We start from the raw sequence: 20,266 nt of genomic DNA, 5'->3' as shown, positions 1-20,266 counted from the left end.
CTAGGTCCTGCCTTCTGCTGTTCCCCCGCCCCTTCCCCGCCCCGTCTGGGGCTGCGGCTCCGGCTCCGGAGAGCGAATGCTGGCGCGCCCACCCAGACCTGGCTTACCGAGCTGGGGATCCAGCCTACGTAAGGTATCAGCTGATAAGGCCGCCTCGCGCCCGGGGTTCGCGGCGCCAGCGCTGGCGCTGTCCCCGGTGCTGTCCCCGCCCCAGCGCGCTAGGCTTGGTGCTGTCCATGGTGCTGTCGCTTCTCCCCGAAATGAGTTCCCCCGGTGGAACAAGTTTACCAAAGAACTTTCCTTGAAACGTTTCTCTAGCCACCGCCTACCCACGTCCTTCTAGGGGCGGTCTGGATACCTTGAGCGGGTTCTTAGCTTTCCACAGGTCTTAACCTTTGCTACGTGTGTTCCCAGTTAAGGGTCTAAGATGATTTCGCTGGCTTTTTTTGCTCTGGATGAGTTCAGTGCATGATTGCGTTCTTACACAACACCTGGTTCTTCCCTTCAAGGGTGGTTTTCTTTCCAGGAGAAAAAGCAAGATAGCAGTTGCTGCTGCCCTAGAGGTGGCTGAGGTATTGGAGCTAGAACGTTTAACCCGTTTCCTCCGAGTCACAGAGAAGGTGCACAGTCTCCAGTGCGTTCTGTCACGTTTGCTTTTTGCAAAGGGAAAAGCTGGATACAGGTTGCTATGAAAGCTCCATCTCACTCGCAGAAAGAGAGGGCGCGCGTAACTCTTCCCCACACACACTCACATGACCATACACGTATCCACAGCAACTGAGAGAATATCACAAGTTCCTACCCAGAAGCTGTGACGAAAAATAGACACATGATATAGCAAGATACAATAAATTAAAACCAGGAAAGTGAGATGACAGAAAGGAAAGTAAGGTGGCGTTAAGCTTTCAATTTTAAAAGTACATACAATGGGTGTCATGGAATCCTGTACATTTACAAGTGGTTGGCCACAAATTTGGTTGGAAGCTTTTTAGCTATTTGAACATGAGAAAAATGTTTTGTTACAAGATTCCATTTCTAACAGAGTAAAACAAGCATCAGGAGACTGCGCTGAGAAGAGAGAAGCTCCTCCACTGGAACCCAGAGGAGAGGACCCTGTTAGGAAATGTTGAAGAGAACGTTGTTCATTAAATAAAGATTGTTCGCAGAGCCGCTTCACCAAGTATCTCGTGAAAACAGCTGGCAGTGGCTGCGTTGCGCACTGCTACTCTGCGTGGCTCTAGTCAGGGGGCCGACGTGCTCATTTAGAGCACATCCCCTTTTTGGAGTCACAGAACTGATTAGAAGGAGATGTAAATGATTGATCCCCTTCTTTCGGGAAAAAAAAAAAGGTCTGAACCATTCTACATTCCGTTGCCAGGGCCCATGACCAGGAGGAGCGGATGAGCTGCATTTCTGGTAGTCAGGCCTTGATGATGATATCTCTCAATACAGAGCTTGGAAGGCATCATGGGCTTGAAATTATACCCCATGCCCCCCCCCCCCCCCCCCCCCGCAGCACTGCCTGGCACAGCTGTCTGTACTGATAGTGAAGTGAGTAGCTGTCCAATAAGGGACTGAGCCGGGGATAACTGAGTGTACTGTGTGCAGATCAGAGCATCATAAACTTAAGAACTGAATGGAACGTTCTAACAAAGAAGAGATCCAATGGAGTATTTCCAGAAGAACCAAATTCTGTTGAGAAATTCTGGTTTATCTTCTTATACAGACACAAAGGAAAAATCAGAGCATTTCAGCTTTTTAATCCTAAAGCATGGTCACACTTTCAGCTTGAAAAAATGCAAACAGGTGTAAAACTCCCATCTGCCATAAAGCACCTCTGAAATGCCAGTTTTGAGGAAAACATTTTCTTTTTTACCACCTATAGGCTGAACTGTATCCCTTCTCTCTTAAAACTCACGTGTTGAAGTCCTAATCTCCAGTACCTCAGAATGTGACTGTATTTGGAAATAAGACCTTTAAAAAGATCATTAAGATAAAACGAGGCTGTTAGAGTAGCTCTAATTGAATCTGACTGGTGTTCTTACAGGAAGAGGAAATTGGACACAAAGAGACACCAAGGATGTGCGCGCACAGAGGAGACAACGTGAGGGCACAGCAAAAAGGTGGCCATCTGGAGCCAAGGGGGAGGCCTCGGGAAACCGCCCTTGCTGACACCTTGCTTTTGGACTTACAGCCTCCTGAACTGTGAAACTGAAAGGAAGTTTCTGTGGCTTAAGCCACTGCATGGTATTTTGATATGGCTGCTCTGGCAGATGAATACACCATCCAGCAAAAGATACTTGCAAAAGGGCTTCCCTGGTGGCGCAGTGGTTGAGAGTCTGCCTGCCGATGCAGGGGACACGGGTTCGTGCCCCGGTCCGGGAAGATCCCACATGCCGCGGAGCGGCTGTGCCCGTGAGCCATGGCCGCTGAGCCTGCGCGTCCAGAGCCTGTTGCTCCGCAACGGGAGAGGCCACAGCGGTGAGAGGCCCGCGTACAACAAAAAAACACAAAAAACAAGAACAACAAAAGATACTTGCAAAAGATGCAACCAGATTACTAAATAAGTAAGGTGACATGCTGTGTGGTGGTTTTACAGACATATTAACAAATTATAGGACACCTACTAAAACATGTCTTTATAAAACATACTCTGTGGCCATTCTAGCAATAATTAGATTGCAGGCTCAATTGCCTCTTGAAGTTACTTACAGTTTGTGGTTAAGCCAAATAAGCACATAGAAAACTGCTTATTTTACGTTTTCTCATTTTCTTAGTGGGAAAGTATGCATCTGTTTCATTCAAGTAGGAGCTGATTCTGAACTAAAAGTTTGAAAGTAAGAAAAAACTGAAAACACAGAACAGAACCTTATTCTACCCCACTTGCAAGGATCTGATGGGTAAGATTATTCCTACCACAATTTTATGAAATCAATAATTCGTTAAAAGGTCATTCTTATTATATAAAATCTATATTATATACCAGGCATTAAATAAGTGTACCTGTATGATCATACCACAAAAATTTTGTGAGAAATTGTTATCCCTATTTTATAATTGAGGAAACTGAACCTTGGAGATAAAGTAACTTGCCCCCAAATCACATAGTATTTGAACCTGAGTGTGACTACAAGCCTGTGCTCTTTTTTCTTTTTCTCATCACCAACCATTTATATTGTGTATTCCATCTCTTTTCATAAGTGTCAAAGGGAAAAAAACAACAATACCACCAAATGCTAGCAACCTCTCATCCTTAACCCTTCAGACAGAGGGAAACGCTATCACTAATAAAAATAGTAAGTGTATTGTTCACATAACCATTACATGGAAATGTCTGTTCTCTCATAACTTGGATGTTTAAGGTTGGATTATGGAAGCTCAAAGTGTTCATTAACATTACAAACACAGGGCTGTGGCAGTAGGCCTGGTGCATAATCACATGGATAAACTCCTTTCACTTATAGGATCAGTAGAACTCACGTTTTCATCTTCACATAACAATACAGACCTGTGCTTCATTTTATAATCACAGTATGATGACGGTCTCTGAATACAGAAGAATCATAAGGTGTAGAACGTCAGTATTTCCTGGGTCTTGGGCTCATTATACCTCTGAGGGCATACCAGAATGAAACGGCTTGGTGGACCAAACATTACAACATTTTACGAACAGGCTGAAGTAAGACAAATAACTTCAAAAATTCAGTTGAGAAACAAAGCTCTATAAGACCAACATCAGCAAATTACCTGATGATAAAGCAATATTGCCATTCCACCAAAGAAGCTTCTTTATAGAACCTTGTACCAGCCACATTCTGGGGTGATTTTTTTTTAACATCTTTATTGGAGTATAATTGCTTGACAATGGTGTGTTAGTTACTGCTTTATAACAAAGTGAATCAGTTATACATATACATATGTTCCCATATCTCTTCCCTCTTGCGTCTCCCTCCCTCCCACCCTCCCTATCCCACCCCTCTAGGTGGTCACAAAGCACCAAGCTGATCTCTCTGTGCTATGCGGCTGCTTCCCACTAGCTATCTATTTTACATTTGGTAGTGTATACATGTCCATGCCACTCTCTCACTTTGCCACAGCTCACCCTTCCCCCTCCCCATAACCTCAAGTCCGTTCTCTGGTAGGTCTGTGTCTTTATTCCTGTCTTACCCCTAGGTTCTTCATGACATTTTTTTCCCTTAAATTCCATATATATGTGTTAGCATACGGTATTTGTCTTTCTCTTTCTGACTTACTTCACTCTGTATGAAAGAGTCTAGGTCCATCCACCTCATTACAAATAGCTCAATTTCGTTTCTTTTTATGGCTGAGTAATATTCCATTGTATATATGTGCCACATCTTCTTTATCCATTCATCCGATGATGGACACTTAGGTTGTTTCCATCTCTGGGCTATTGTAAATAGAGCTGCATGAACGTTTTGGTACATGACTCTTTTTGAATTATGGTTTTCTCAGGGTATGTGCCCAGTAGTGGGATTGCTGGGTCATATGGTAGTTCTATTTGTAGTTTTTTAAGAAACCTCCATACTGTTCTCCATAGTGGCTGTACCAATTCACATTCCCACAAGCAATGCAAGAGTGTTCCCTTTTCTCCACGTCCTCTCCAGCATTTATTGTTTCTAGATATTTTGATGATGGCCATTCTGACTGGTGTGAGATGATATCTCACTGTAGTTTCGATCTGCATTTCTTTAATGATTAATGATGTTGAGCATTCTTTCATGTGTTCGTTGGCAGTCTGTATATCTTCTCTGGAGAAATGTCTATTTAGGTCTTCTGCCCATTTTTGGATTGGGTTGTTTGTTTTTTTGTTATGGAGCTGCATGAGCTGCTTATAAATTTTGGAGATTAATCCTTTGTCAGTTGCTTCATTTGCAAATATTTTCTCCCATTCTGAGGGTTGTCTTTTGGTCTTGTTTATGGTTTCCTTTGCTGTCCAAAAGCTTTTAAGTTTCATTAGGTCCCATTTGTTTATTTTTGTTTTTATTTCCATTTCTCTAGGAGGTGGGTCAAAAAGGATCTTGCTGTGATTTATGTCATAGAGTGTTCTGCCTATGTTTTCCTCTAAGAGTTTGATAGTCTCTGACCTTACATTTAGGTCTTTAATCCATTTTGAGGTTCTTTTTGTGTATGGTGTTAGAGAGTGATCTAATCTCATACTTTTACATGTACCTGTCCAGTTTTCCCAGCACCACTTATTAAAGAGGCTGTCCTTTCTCCACTGTACATTCCTGCCTCCTTTATCAAAGATAAGGTGACCATATGTGCATGGGTGTATCTCTGGGTTTTCTATCCTGTTCCACTGATCTATCTTTCTGTTTTTGTGCCAGTACCATACTGTCTTGATTACTGTAGCTTTGCAGTATAGTCTGAAGTTAGGGAGCCTGATTCCTCCAGCTCTGTTTTTTGTTCTCAAGATTGCTTTGGCTATTCGGGGTCTTTTGTGTTTCCATACAAATTGCAAAATTTTTTGTTCTAGTTCTGTGAAAAATGCCAGTGGTAGTTTGATAGGGATTGCATTGAATCTGTAGATTGCTTTGGGTAGTAGAGTCATTTTCACAATGTTGATTCTTCCAATCCAAGAACATAGTATATCTCTCCATCTATTTGTATCATCTTTAATTTCTTTCATCAGTGTCTTATAATTTTCTGCATACAGGTCTTTTGTCTCCTTAGGTAGGTTTATTCCTAGATATTTTATTCTTTTTGTTGCAATGGTAAATGGGAGTGTTTTCTTGATTTCACTTTCAGATTTTTCATCATTAGTATACAGGAATGCCAGAGATTTCTGTGCATTAATTTTGTATCTTGCCACTTTACCAAATTCATTGACTAGCTCTAGAAGTTTTCTGGTAGCATCTTTAGGATTCTCTATGTATAGTATCATGTCATCTGCAAACAGTGACAGCTTTACTTCTTCTTTTCTGATTTGCATTCCTTTTATTTCCCTTTCTTCTCTGATTGCTGTGGCTAAAATTTCCAAAACTATGTTGATTAAGAGTGGTGAGAGTGGGCAACCTTGTCTTTTTCCTGATCTTAGTGGAAATGCCTTCAGTTTTTCACCATTGAGGACGTTGTTAGCTGTGGGTTTGTCATATATGGTCTTTATTCTGTTGAGGAAAGTTCCCTCTATGCCTACTTTCTGCAGGGTTTTCATCATAAATGGGTGTTGCATTTTGTCGAAAGCTTTCTCTGCATCTGTTGAGATGATCATATGGTTTTTCTCTTTCAATTTGTTAATATGGTGTATCAGGTTGATTGATTTGTGTATATTGAACAATCCTTGCATTCCTGGAATAAACCCCACTTGATCATGGTGTATGATCCTTTTAATGTGCTGTTGGATTCTGTTTGCTAGTATTTTGTTGAGGATTTTTGCATCTATGTTCCTCAGTGATATTGGCCTGTAGTTTTCTTTCTTTGTGACATCCTTGTCTGGTTTTGGTATCAAGGTGATGGTGGCCTCGTAGAAGGAGTTTGGGAGTGTTCCTCCCTCTGCTATATTTTGGAAGAGTTTGAGAAGGATAGATGTTAGCTCTTCTCTAAATGTTTGATAGAATTCGCCTGTAAAGCCATCTGGTCCTGGGCTTTTGTTTGTTGGAAGATTTTTAATCAGAGTTTCAATTTCAGTGCTTGTGATTGGTCTGTTCATATTTTCTATTTCTTCCTCACTCAGTCTTGGCAGGTTGTGCATTTCTAAGAATTTGTCCATTTCTTCCAGGTTGTCTGTTTTATTGGCATAGAGTTGCTTGTAGTAATCTCTCATGATCCTTTGTATTTCTGCAGTGTCAGTTGTTACTTCTCCTTTTTCATTCCTAATTCTATTAATTTGAGTCTTCTCCCTTTTTTTATTGATGAGTCTGGCTAATGGTTTATCAATTTTGTTTATCTTCTCAAAGAACCAGCTTTTAGTTTTATTGATCTTTGCTATCGTTTCCTTCATTTCTTTTTCATTTATTTCTGATCTGATCTTTATGATTTCTTTCCTTCTGCTAACTTTGGGGTTTTTTTGTTCTTCTTTCTCTAATTGCTTTAGGTGCAAGGTTACGTTGTTTATTCGAGATGTTTCCTGTTTCTTAAGGTAGGATTGTATTGCTATAAACTTCCCTCTTAGAAGTGCTTTTGCTGCATCCCATAGGTTTTGGGTCATCATGTCTCCATTGTCATTTGTTTCTAGGTATTTTAAATTTTCCTCTTTGATTTCTTCAGTGATCACTTCGTTATTAAGTAGTGTATTGTTTAGCTTCCATGTGTTTGTATTTTTTACAGATCTTTTTGTATAATTGATATCTAGTCTCATAGTGTTGTGGTCAGAAAAGATACTTGATACAATTTCAATTCTGTTAAATTTACCAAGGCTTGATTTGTGACCCAAGATATGATCTATCCTGGAGAATGTTCCATGAGCACTTGAGAAAAATGTGTATTCTGTTGTTTTCGCATGGAATGTCCTATAAATATCAATTAAGTCCATCTTGTTTAATGTATCGTTTAAAGCTTGTGTTTCCTTATTTATTTTCATTTTGGATGATCTGTCCATTGGTGAAAGTGGGGTGTTAAAGTACCCTACTATGAATGTGTTACTGTCGATTTCCCCTTTTGTGGCTGTTAGTATTTGCCTTATGTATTGAGGTGCTCCTATGTTGGGTGCATAAATATTTATAGTTGTTATATCTTCTTCTTGGATTGTTCCCTTGATCATTATGTAGTGTCCTTCTTTGTCTCTTCTAATAGTCTTTATTTTAAAGTCTATTTTGTCTGATATGAGAATTGCTACTGCAGCTTTCTTTTGGCTTCCATTTGCATGGAATATCTTTTTCCATCCCCTTACTTTCAGTCTGTATGTGTCTCTAGGTCTGAAGTGGGTCTCTTGTAGACAGCATATATATGGGTCTTGTTTTTGTATCCATTCAGCCAATCTGTGTCTTTTGGTGGGAGCATTTAGTCCGTTTACATTTAAGGTAATTATCGATATGTATGTTCCTATTCCCATTTTCTTAATTGTTTTGGGTTCGTTGTTGTAGGTCTTTTCCTTCTCTTGTGTTTCTTGCCTAGAGAAGTTCCTTTAGCATTTGTTGTAAAGCTGGTTTGGTGGTGCTGAACTCTCTCAGCTTTTGCTTGTCTGTAAAGGTTTTAATTTCTCCATCAAATCTGAATGAGATCCGTGCTGGGTAGAGTAATCTTGGTTGCAGGTTTTTCTCCTTCATCACTTTAAATATGTCCTGCCAGTCCCTTCTGGCTTGCAGAGTTTCTGCTGAAAGATCAGCTGTTAACCTTATGGGGATTCCCTTGTGTGTTATTTGTTGTTTTTCCTTTGCTGCTTTTAATATGTTTTCTTTGTATTTAATTTTTCACAGTTTGATTAATATGTGTCTTGGCATGTTTCTCCTTGGATTTATCCATTTATCCTGTATGGGACTCTCTGTGGTTCCTGGACTTGATTAACTATTTCCTTTCCCATATTAGGGAAGTGTTCAACTATAATCTCTTCAAGTATTTTCTCAGTCCCTTTCTTTTTCTCTTCTTCTTCTGGAACCCCTATAATTCGAATGTTGGTGCGTTTAATGTTGTCCCAGAGCTCTCTGAGACTGTCCTCAGTTCTTTTCATTCTTTTTTCTTTATTCTGCTCTGCAGTAGATATTTCCACTATTTTATCTTCCAGGTCACTTATCCGTTCTTCTGCCTCAGTTATTCTGCTATTGATCCCACCTAGAGTATTTTTAATTTCATTTATTGTGTTGTTCATCGTTGTTTGTTTCATCTTTAGTTCTTCTAGGTCCTTGTTAAATGTTTCTTGCATTTTGTCTATTCTATTTCCAAGATTTTGGATCATCTTTACTATCATTATTCTGAATTCTTTTTCAGGTAGACTGCCTATTTCCTCTTCATTTGTTAGGTCTGGTGGGTTTTTATCTTGCTCCTTCATCTGCTGTGTGTTTCTCTGTCTTCTCATTTTGCATAACTTACTGTGTTTGGGGTCTCCTTTTCGTAGCCTGCATATTCGTAGTTTCCATTGTTTTTGGTGTCTGTCCCCACTGGCTAAGGTTGGTTCAGTGGGTTGTGTAGGCTTCCTGGTGGAGGGGACTAGTGCCTGTGTTCTGGTGGATGAGGCTGGATGTTGTCTTTCTGGTGGGCAGGTCCACGTCTGGTGGTGTGTTTTGGGGTGTCTGTGGACTTATTATGATTTTAGGCAGCCTCTCTGCTAATGGGTGGGATTGTGTTCCTGTCTTGCTAGTTGTTTGGCATAGGGTGTCCAGCACTGTGGCTTGCTGGTCGTTGAGTGAAGCTGGGTGCTGGTGCTGAGATGGAGATCTCTGGGAGATTTTCGCCGTTTGATATTATGTGGAGCTGGCAGGTTTCTTGTGGACCCGTGTCCAGAAGTTGGCTCTCCCACCTCAGAGGCACAGCACTGACCCCTGGCTGCAGCACCAAGAGCCTTTCATCAAAAAGAGGAAAAGGGGAAAAAATCATAAATCTTGCTCTCAAAGTCCACCTCCTCAAATTGGGATGATTTGTTGTCTATTCATGTATTCCACAGATGCAGGTACATCACGTTGATTGTGGAGCTTTAATCCGCTGTTTCTGAGGCTTCCGGGAGAGATTTCCCTTTCTCTTCTTTGTTCGCACAGCTCCCGGGGCTCAGCTTTGGATGTGGCCCCGCCTCTGCGTGTAGGTCGCCGGAGGGTGTCTGTTCTTCGCCCAGACAGGACGGGGTTAAAGGAGCCGCTGATTCGGGGGCTCTGGCTCACTCAGGCCCGGGGGAGGGTGGGGCACGATGCGGGGCGGGCCTGCGGCAGCAGAGACAGCGTGACCTTGCGGCAGAGGGCGGCGTGACGTTGCACCAACCTGAGGCCCACCGTGCGTTCTCCCGGATGAGTTGTCCCTGGATCCCGGGACCCTGGCAGTGGCGGGCTGCACAGGCTCCCCGGAAGGGGGGTGTGGAGAGTGACCTGTGCTCGCACACAGGCTTCTTGGTGGCGGCAGCAGCAGCAGCCTTAGCGTCTCATGCCCGTCTCTGGCGTCCGCGCTTTTAGCCGCGGCTCGCGTCCGTCTCTGGAGCTCCTTTAAGCAGCGCTCTTAATCCCCTCTCCTCGCGCACCAGGAAACAAAGAGGTAAGAAAAAGTCTCCTGCCTCTTCGGCAGGTCCAGACTTTTCCCCAGGCTCCCTCCCGGCCAGCCGTGGCGCACTAACCCCCTGCAGGCTGTGTTCACGCCACCAACCCCCGTCCTCTCCCTGCGCTCCCGACCGAAGCCCGAGCCTCAGCTCGCAGCCCCGCCCACCCCGGCGGGGGAGCAGACAAGCCTCTCGGGCTGGTGAGTGCCGGTCGGCCCCGATCCTCTGTGCGGGAATCTCCCCGCTTTGCCCTCTGCACCCTGTGACTGCTCTCTCCTCCGCGGCTCTGAAACTTCCCCCTCCGCCACCCGCAGTCTCCGCCTGTGAAGGGGCTTCTAGTGTGTGGAAACCTTTCCTCCTTCACGGCTCCCTCCCACTGGTGCAGGTCCCGTCCCTATCCTTTTTTCTCTGTTTTTTCTTTTGCCTTACTCAGGGACGTGGGGAGTTTCTTGCCTTTTGGGAGGTCTGAGGTCTTCTGCCAGCGTTCAGTAGTTGTTCTGTAGGAGTTGTTCCACGTGTAGATGTATTTCTGGTGTATCTGTGGGGAGGAAGGTGGTCTCCACCTCTTACTCTTCCGCCATCTTCCCCTCGTCCCAAGCCTGTGCTCTTAATCAGTATGTTTTACTAAACTAATCTAATAATCAGGATTTCAAAATAGTTGCAAGCTAAACCCTTGTCTTAGTTGGTTCAGTCTGCTGTAACAAAATACCTTTGGGGCTTAAACAACAGGAATTTATTTGCTCATAGTTCTAGAGTATGGACATTTGAGACCAGCCTGGTGAGATTCTGATGAGAGAGGTTCTGGTGAGAGAGAGAGAGAGAGAGAGAGAGAGAGAGAGATCTTCCTCTTATAAGGCCACAGTCCTACTGGATAAGGGCCCCGCCCTTATGACCTCCTTTAATCTTCAAAGTATTCCATCTCCAGATAACAGCCACATTGGGGGTTAAGGCTTCAATATATAAGAATTTTGATGTGTAAGGGGGTACAGTTCAGTCCATTTGCAGCCCTAAAAGACCAGTTACTGATAAGGGAATGAGCCAAACAATTTACAGAACTTAAGGTTATTTTCCCAAAGGTGATAGAAGATAAGAATAGCTGGAGAAGCCTTTCCTAATATTGATCTTTTCTATATGCCAAACAATGGCCAGAAAAATCCAGGCTTGCTGTTTTGTCAAGAAGAAAACAGAATTGTATTATGGATGGAATGACTAGTGTGCATTCAAGCTACAACGTAAGACATGGTGGTCCCCACGCTGTCTTAAAAAGTTGCTTACCCCTCTTTATATAAAAGGCTGTTTTCTTGTCCATTTAACTCATTTCAGAGTAGAAAACAACCATATGTCACAGTACTGAAAGGTAAAGAAGGGGAGCATACTGTCACCCGGCGGGGAACCCTACTTTCATTGAGGATATCTTAAGCTCTATACACACTGTGTGATTAACACGGAACAGTGTGCTAGTCACAGTCTAGATTAAATGCGATAAAGTGGCATTTTTTCCTTTTTTCAAAGGATGAAAATATACAAATAGAAGTTATTTTCAGCTGAAACCCCCATTGAGTGCCTTGCCCACACCTGTGCACGTGTTTGGGACTCTGTGGCTCCTACGCAGGGACCTGGTTAGAGTGAGCGCAGTGTGGCCAGGGGTCATCATTCAGCACAGCTCCAGGGTAGTAAATCCCCTGCTGCACTGTCTCAGCTTGAGCACACAGTGTGGGCCCCTAAGTCCATGTCTTCCTGAATCTGCAGAACGGTTTTTTGACTGCGTGAACTGGTCACATGATCCCAGCCAGCTGTAGGCAATTCATTAGGCTAAACAATTTCTCGGTCGGAAAACTTGCCTTGTTATTTTCCTATCACACGCAGCAAAGAGCCTTAAATACATTAGACTCCATAAATATTTGCTGAAAGAGCAAGAAAAGTTTTTTTAATGATCTCTTGAGTAAACTACTGATTTTGGCTTAAACATGGGCAGGATATCTGAGCAGAAGCATTGTAATATAGAAATTAAGTGGGAACCTCAGAACAGTGATGCTCTACAGTTTTAAAACATAGTTGTTACAAGGAAGGTGAAATGTTAGGAATAAGTAGATGCTACTTTTACTGAAATCCTATAAAATAAGGTTAGGACATGGTTATGGGAATTGCACCTCTTGGGTTATATGATGTTCCTCCCATAATTATGGCAACAAGTCACAAGAGCAGAGTGGCAGCCAGAAGCCAATTCACAGAGAGCTATGGGGGTGGTAAAAAGAGCACAGTGACCTGAGAGGCTGGGTAGATGGGCCATTGGCAAGAGCATCGCTCTTAACTTAAGCACTCAAAACAAATCACATGTGGATGGTTAGGAGGCCTGAAGTATTTAGCCTAATAAAGAAGCCACAACCCCCTGCCCCGTTGTCAGACCTAAACCACTTCTCAGGCCCAGAACCCGTTGACCGAAGGAGAGGCCATGTGCCTGTGATGAATGATCCTGCAACACAGTACTAGGTGTAGTCACTAGAAATACCCTCAGTCCTTCCCCCAGAGAACTTATGGCTGTGTTCAGTTTACTGTGCGTGGAGGAGAGGAAACATCCATCCTTACAGGACTGATAGGCACAAAATCTGAGCTGACACTAATACTCAAGAATCCAGAGTGCCGCTATGGTCTCCCTGTTGGAGCAGTGGCAGTTGGAGGCCAGCTTATAAATGGAGGCTGGTCAGGGTCCAGCTCAGAGTGGAAGCATTGGGTCAGTTAACCTCCCCCCCCCCGACCTGGGGTTATTTCTCCATCCCAAGTATATAATTGGAATGCACTTAATGGTAGTTGGGAGACCTCCACATTGGTTCCTTGACCGGTGGGGTAAAAGATGTTTTTTTAAGGAAGGCCAAGAGGAAGTCTCCAAAACATCTTCCCCAACCTGGCAGGCAAGACAGCAAACAACAAAAACAGCAGCAACACAGGGAGGGGAAATGGCAGAGGTTATCGCCTCCCTGTCTTATCCACATGCAATTCACTAGTTGGTCCCTACAACACCAGTTGGGTCCTGGCAGATGACAGTGATCTACCACAAGCTCAGTCGCGTATTAGCACAGTTGCGCAGGTTGTGCAGGGCTGGTAGAATTGCATATTTGCTAGAGTCGGGGAGCATAGCCTTCAGTACTTGGTATGCAGCCACTGCTCTGGCTACTGAGCTCTTTCCGTTCCCATCAGACAGGAGAATCAAAGCAGCTGCAGCTCACCCGGAACAGCCAACGGCAGCCATTTATGTGCCTGTTCCGGGGCTGGGTTAACTTGACCTCCCTCTGTCATAACATGATCTGAAGGACCCTGGATCGTCTAGATCAGTGGTTTTCAAAGCGTGGTTCACAAACCCCAAGGAGCCCCTGAAGGCCCTTTCAGTGGGTCTGCAAGCTCCAGACTGTTTTCACAATAATAGATAGATACTGTTTGCTCTTTTCGCGGTGTTGACATTTTCATCGAGGGTGCAGACGTGATGAGGAAACCTGTGGACACCTGAGCACAGATCAGAGCAGCGGTATGAAATTGCAGCAGTGATCACTGGCGTTCCTCGCTGCCCTGCTCACAGGAAGAAAAGAAAAAGCTGCCAGTTTCACTTAAGGATGTCCTGAGGAAGCAGTAAAGTTATTAACTATATTATCCTGACCTTTGAACACACATCTTTTTAATACTCTGGTAACAAACTGGGGTGTGCACACAGCATTTCCAGTGTGCTCTGAAAGAAGGTGGTTTTCTTGAGGAAAAGCACTTGTGTGATTGTCTAGAGCAGTAGTTGCAGCTTTTTTTTCTTTCTTTCTGAAACACCTTTTTTACTTGACAGAACTACCAACAGAGAGTAACTGTCATTATTCAGTCTAGGGTACTTGGCAGATACTTCCTTAAGAAATGAATAAAGTGAGCCTTCACTTCAAGGAAAATGACAGACAGCACTCACTGCCCGTAATAAAATGTGAGCTTTCAAGTGAAAACGAGAATTTTGGAAAACTCATATCCACCATGGTGAACCACTTCCCAGTACTTTAAGAGTTTTCTGATGAGTTTGGTGGTGATACTAACAAAAGTGACTTTCTGATATTATATAATGAAAGGTGTCAGTATCTGGAAGATCTGGGTAACTCAGTGAGCCTTTATTATCCAAATGACCGGTTCATGATGCTTACAGGATCACAAGAGGGTGACATATCCATTTCATAGGGCGAAACAGATCAGTGGATTTTAATCTAACAGAGTACGAAAGGTGCATGATGTGGTTTCAGATTCCACGTTGCAATAAACCTTTAAGAAACCACCACTTACTGAGTTTTGATGTACCGTCACAGAAAAATATCTGTAATTGTCTGAAAAGACTATTAATATAGTCCATTTTTCTGCTATATATTTCTATGAGCCTGAATTTTCCTTATAAACTTAAACTAGAATAACATACCACAACAGATGGAATGCAGAAACAGATATGTGATTCCAGCTGTCTTGAAAAGATTTGCAAAAATGTTAAACAGTGCCGCTCATAACTTTTTTGTTTTGGAAAATATAATTCTTTTCCTAAAGACATCATTTATGTAAACATTTAACGGGTTTATTCTTTTATTTTAATGAATTAATACACAAAAATATTTTAAAATCTCCATTTAAATTTATATTCCACCAAATATAAATAGATGTTACCCACGTAAACAAAAGCTCTTTGGGGTAATCCATAATTTTGAAGAATGTAAGGGGGGCCTGAGACCAAAATGTTTGAGGACCGCAGTTCTAGGCATTCATCAGAACCTCACGTTGGTCTGCTGTTTTGATGCAGAGTGTTAAAGCCCGAGGTGAATATGTGTCCTACAAAGGGTGGGAATGAGCCATTTGAAGATTCAGGCATCTGCAAGGTGAAGTAAATATGCTGGGATTGAGTGGTCTGGGGCATGCAGGACATTCCTTCTAATGTGAAGGAAAATGGATGCACTTCTCGCCACTAAAAGGAAAGCTTTTCTTGGGGCCAAGAGCAGGAAAGGGCTCCACCAGGGGCCCTTCTGCTTGGGCCTGGAGACTCGGCAAACCTGTGGTTCTATATGCATCTGCAATGGGAAAAGACTGCACGCAGATTTGATGGTGAGCACTAATAAGAGAGTCACGGGGTCGGGCTGTGTGTCTGCTTCTAAGTGTAAAGAGATGGATGCGGCTGGCATGGCTTGGAAGGAGCTTGGTGACCAGTGGATCAGTCTCTCAGGGATGAGGGCTCACCTGGCGGGGCACCTCTGACATCCAGATCAACAGAGGTGCAAGCAGAGGTTCAGGGGACGAAGAATAGTAGTGGAGGAGACGTATGAAGAGGAGCCTCCGTGAAGCCTGGAGACCGGCTGCAGTGGGGGCAGGGGGCTGGACCTCGGCTGGGAAGAACTTACTGAGAAGAACCCTGGAGCGTAAGAGTGTGCAGCAGTGGACACCACACTGTTTCGCCAGCTCCCTCCCTCTGCTCCAGGGCTGCCTTCCCCTGGGGGTGGTGTGTCAGCTCCTGATGTCTCATAGCCACATCCCTCACTGGGACTGCTCTCTGCTGCAGGAAACTGCCCTGCCCAAGCTTGCATACCATCCCAGTGGGTGGCCCTCAGCCATTTTCCATCCGATGCAGGGAGACAGAGTCCCAGGCCCCTTGCCTCAATTTGGGCCAACTCCAGCAGGCAGCTCCCGCAGGCTTGCCTGAGGCCTCAGTTACAAACACACGGTGGTCAGCTCTTTCTCCCCCAGCCCTGCTTTCCTCGCTTCCTTGTGGGTGTACCTCCTAAGAGTGTTCCCAGTAAACCTACACGAGACCCTCTGTCTTAAAATCTGTTTCCAGGGAACATGATCCAAGAGCAGCACTTCACACAGTGTTCCTTCAGGAAAGAGTATTATTTTGTTAAAAGATGGGTCCCTAACACTGTCAACGCCTATCACAGTACTTGGCAAGCGCAAATGCTTCGATGAACATAAGCACTGGAGAGGCACTTTTCTGGAGAAGAAAATCTTGATACTTTTTTCTTTTTCTGCTGGCTGAAGTTGCTCACTGGCCTAAAGCTAATGAACTAGAGCTAATGATTGTGACGAGACTTTTGAACTAGCTTATGCTAGAAGAACAGAACAGTTCTTACTTGTTTCAGCCTTGAAGTTTCCTACGATATAAGGGGCTGAGCGTGAATGCTCAAATTGTCATTACATTTGTAAAATTAAGTTACCTGTCTTGGGAGGCCTCTAAGAGTGGGATGAGTAACATTTCCTGTAAACAAGCAAGTATGTTTTACACCTGGAGCAGGTGCAGAAAACACAGATAGTTTTAGTTTACCTTCCCCAGCCCCCTGTGTGTTCCTCAAGTATCTGAAAAGTGAGAAAACAGTACCACCTGGGGAGAGGGTAGAATAAGCTGCATTCTTTTCCTCCTGCCTGTAGCAGGTGATTAATTGCTTTGTTGGTTGACCAGGTATATTTCAGGAAGCTGCTTTAAAAACAGGCATTTGCCCTGTTGGCAGTGGGGAAAGCAGCAACAACCTGGCATTGGTGAGGCCGTGTCTGTTCTCAGTTACTAGAGCCCTCTGGCTTTTTGGACTATGTTTTAAAGTCTTTATTGAATTTGTTACAATATTGCTTTTGTTTTATGTTTTTGGTTTTTTGTCCCCCGAGGCATGTGGGATCTTAGCTCCCCGACCAGGGATCGAACCCGCACCCCCGGCATTGGAAGGTGGAGTCTTAACCACTGGGCCGCCAGGGAAGTTCCCCCCTCCCCCCATCTGGCATTTTGGAGGATGGCCTCGAAACTCAAATGGCTGAGTGCACTGTTGGGGAAAATCCATGCAGAGAAACGTTCTTCAGCACAGCCTCCTTTGCACAGAAAAGGACGTGGGTCCTTGAGAATCCCTGAAGCCCAGAGCTCACAGATGTCACCTTTCTCAAGCCAGCCTCTGTAATGACCACCCCCGCCCCGGCCAGGCCTGGGCAGGAGGCGGGCGGGGGGGGGGGGGGTGGGGACAGTTCCACATGCCTTCACTCCGCCCTTCCTTCCCATCCTGGTTTGTACTTTGTGGATCAAGGAGTTGACGTGGATATTCTGTGACTTGCTGGCTTCTCCATTCTGACTGATCATTTGGAAACTGTGTCTCATACTCGCCGGACCCCTGCTGTGAGGGACTGGGGCTCAGGTTTTATCGCCTGGCCTCTGTAATCCCCACTCTGGCTGGTGGACCCTGACGGTGTGTGGAGGCCCCAGAGATCCACGTCAGTGAGGATACAGTTTCTTATCTGAGTTGCGCCCACAACAAACCTGAGATGGGGCCTTGGTACAGGTAATTTTGGGGGAGTTGATCTCAGAAAGCAGGGGTGAGGGAGCAGGGAGAGGGGACAGGGAGAGAGCTGGCTCCCTGCAGACATCCAGGGCTCCACCCGCCTGGAGATGAAGAGAGCCCTTAAGGTTGGGTTCACTGAATGACAGGTGTCAAATATTCATCCCCTGACTCTCAGACCCCATTGGTTGAAGTTTGCCCCAGGGGTGTCAACTTCACCACCACCCCTACTTCTGGGCAGGCCTCTGTGTGCAGACCAGGTAAGTACCCCCGGTTGTAAGAAAGCCCCAGGGCAGGAGAGTGGGGAGCAGCTCACACGGCCATGCTGTCAGCGGTCAGTGTGCACAGGTTTTGTCCACCCATCTGCAGCTGAGACCACAGCTGGACCCAAGAGCCTTTGCAGCAGCCAGAGCTAGCACTTCCTGTAGAGTCTGAGGGATTTCCTTGCACCCTGTTAAAGGGCCCCAGGTCCCTCTGAAGAGGCCTGAAGGAAAAGTTATAGTGTACATGTGCGGCCACATTGCAGGGATTCCTCGAAGGGGCCCAGCCTGCTCCTTGGTCAAGAGGCTCTGGTCTGCCTGTGATCAGGCTTGGGTCTGGGTACCGTATCAGGGGCTCTGAAGCTTCACCACGGCAATTGGAGTCAAATCTCGCCTACCAGACCTGGACTGTTTTCTGATGAAAGTAACACCTTATTGGGTTGCCCTTGTATTTATTTCTAGGGACCCCGTGATCGATCAGCTACCACCTGGGATCCTGTCGGTTAAAACACTTTGATGGGCTGTCTGTCCTCATGGTCTGTTAGATAAATGTTGTCAACCATGTCTCTGCCAAGTGTTTCCCTTTTGGGACCCCCTTTTTTCAATTCAAAGCGGGGAGCTCCTTTCCATATGCCATTTCCTTTCGCCCTCTGTCTCAGAACTTCTCAAGGATGTCTGTGCTTCCTTTAACAATGCATTTCTGATTCCGTAAAATTTTCTGTTACGGAAATTTATTTTTAAGATCTTTTGGATGTGGACCATTTTTAAAGTCTTTATTGAAGACTTTAAAGACTTTGTTACAATATTGCTTCTGTTTTGTGTTTGGCCGTGAGGCAGGTGGGGTCTTAGCTCCCTGACCAGGGATTGAACCCCAGCCCCTGCATTGGTCGAGGTCTTAACCACTGGACCACCAAGCAAGTCTCTTCTGTTGTGGAAAAGGTTAAACATACTTAAAACTAAAGAGTTTAGTATAACAAACTCCCACATACCATCATTCCACTTCAGCACATCATTCCACTTCAGCACATCAATTCCCGGCCACTTGTGCCTAGCTCTACCCCCATGTGCTTTCTCCCCTGTACCCGTACACTCACTGAGTTATCTGGAAGCAAACCCCAGCATATTATTACATCCATCAATATGTTCGTATGTGTCTCCAAGATAAGGACTGTTTTAAAAAACATAATCACATGCATTATCACACCTAAAAAGATGAACACCAGTCCCTTAATATAAGTTTAGTGAACATCCATCATCTCATATACATACAAAATAAGAGAGAACAGTTTCTCCTGTGATGAGAACTCTTAGGGTTTACTCTCTTAATGACTTTCGTATATTAACCCACAGTGTGTGTTAAATAGTTAAATGCATCTATCACATCGCGCATCACATCGCTAGTACTTACTTGTCTTGTAACCGGAAGTTTGTACCTTTTGACGGCCTTCATCCAGTTCCCCTCCCCCACCCCAGCTTTGATAACCGCAAATCTGATCTCTTTTTCTATGAGTTTGTTATTGAAGAATTATTGATATACAATACTATGTTAGTTTCTGGTGTACAACACAGTGATTCAATATTTCTCTACATTTCAAAGTGACCACCGCCATAAGTCGAGTTACCATCTGTCACCATATAAATATATCAAATTATTATTGACTGTATTCTCCACACTGTACACTTCATACCTGTGACTCATTTATTTTGTAACTGTAAGTTTGTACCTCCTAATCTCCCTCACCTATTTCTCTCATATCCCTACCCACCTCTCCCCTGTCTGACTTATTTCACTTAGCATAATATTCTCTAGGTCCATCCATGTTGTCACAAATGGCAAGATTTCATTCTTTTTTATTGCTGAGTAAAATTCCCATGTATGTATCTTGTATATATCACATCTTCTTTATCCATTTGTCTACCAGTGGGTGCTTAGGGTGCTTCCATATCTTGGCTATTGTAAATAATGCTTCAGTGAACATAGGGGTGCATATATCTTTTTGAATTAGTATTTTCATTTTATTCAGATAAATATCCAGGAGTGGAATTGATGGATCATATGGTGGTTCTGTTGTTAATTTTTTAGGAGCCCTCATACTGTTCTCCATAGGGGCTGCATCGATTTACATTCCCACCAACAGTGCAGGAGGGTTCCCTTTTCTCCACATCCTCACTAACACTTGTTTTTTGTTGTCTTTTTGATAATACCTATTCTGACATCTGTGAGGCATTATCTCATTGTGGTTTTGATTTGCCTTTCTCCAGTGATTAGTGATGTTGAGCATCTTCTCATGTGCCTGTTGGCAATCTGTATGTCTTCTTTGAAAAATGTTTATTCAGGTCCTCTGCCCATTTTTTAATTGGGTGGTTTGTTTTTTGGTGTTGAGTTGTATGAGTATTATATATACAAATATATTCTTTGTATATTTTGCATATTAACCTCAATCAGATATATCATTTACAAGTATCTTGTCTGACTCAGTAGGCAGCCTTTTTGTTTTGTTGATAGTTTCCTTCACTGTGCAAAAGCTTTTTAGTTTGATGTAGAACCATTTATTTATTTTTGCCTTTGT

This window comes from Tursiops truncatus, chromosome 9 (assembly GCF_011762595.2).
Source record: "Tursiops truncatus isolate mTurTru1 chromosome 9, mTurTru1.mat.Y, whole genome shotgun sequence".
Lineage (NCBI taxonomy): Eukaryota > Metazoa > Chordata > Mammalia > Artiodactyla > Delphinidae > Tursiops > Tursiops truncatus.
Note: the sequence above shows the minus strand (reverse complement) of the source record.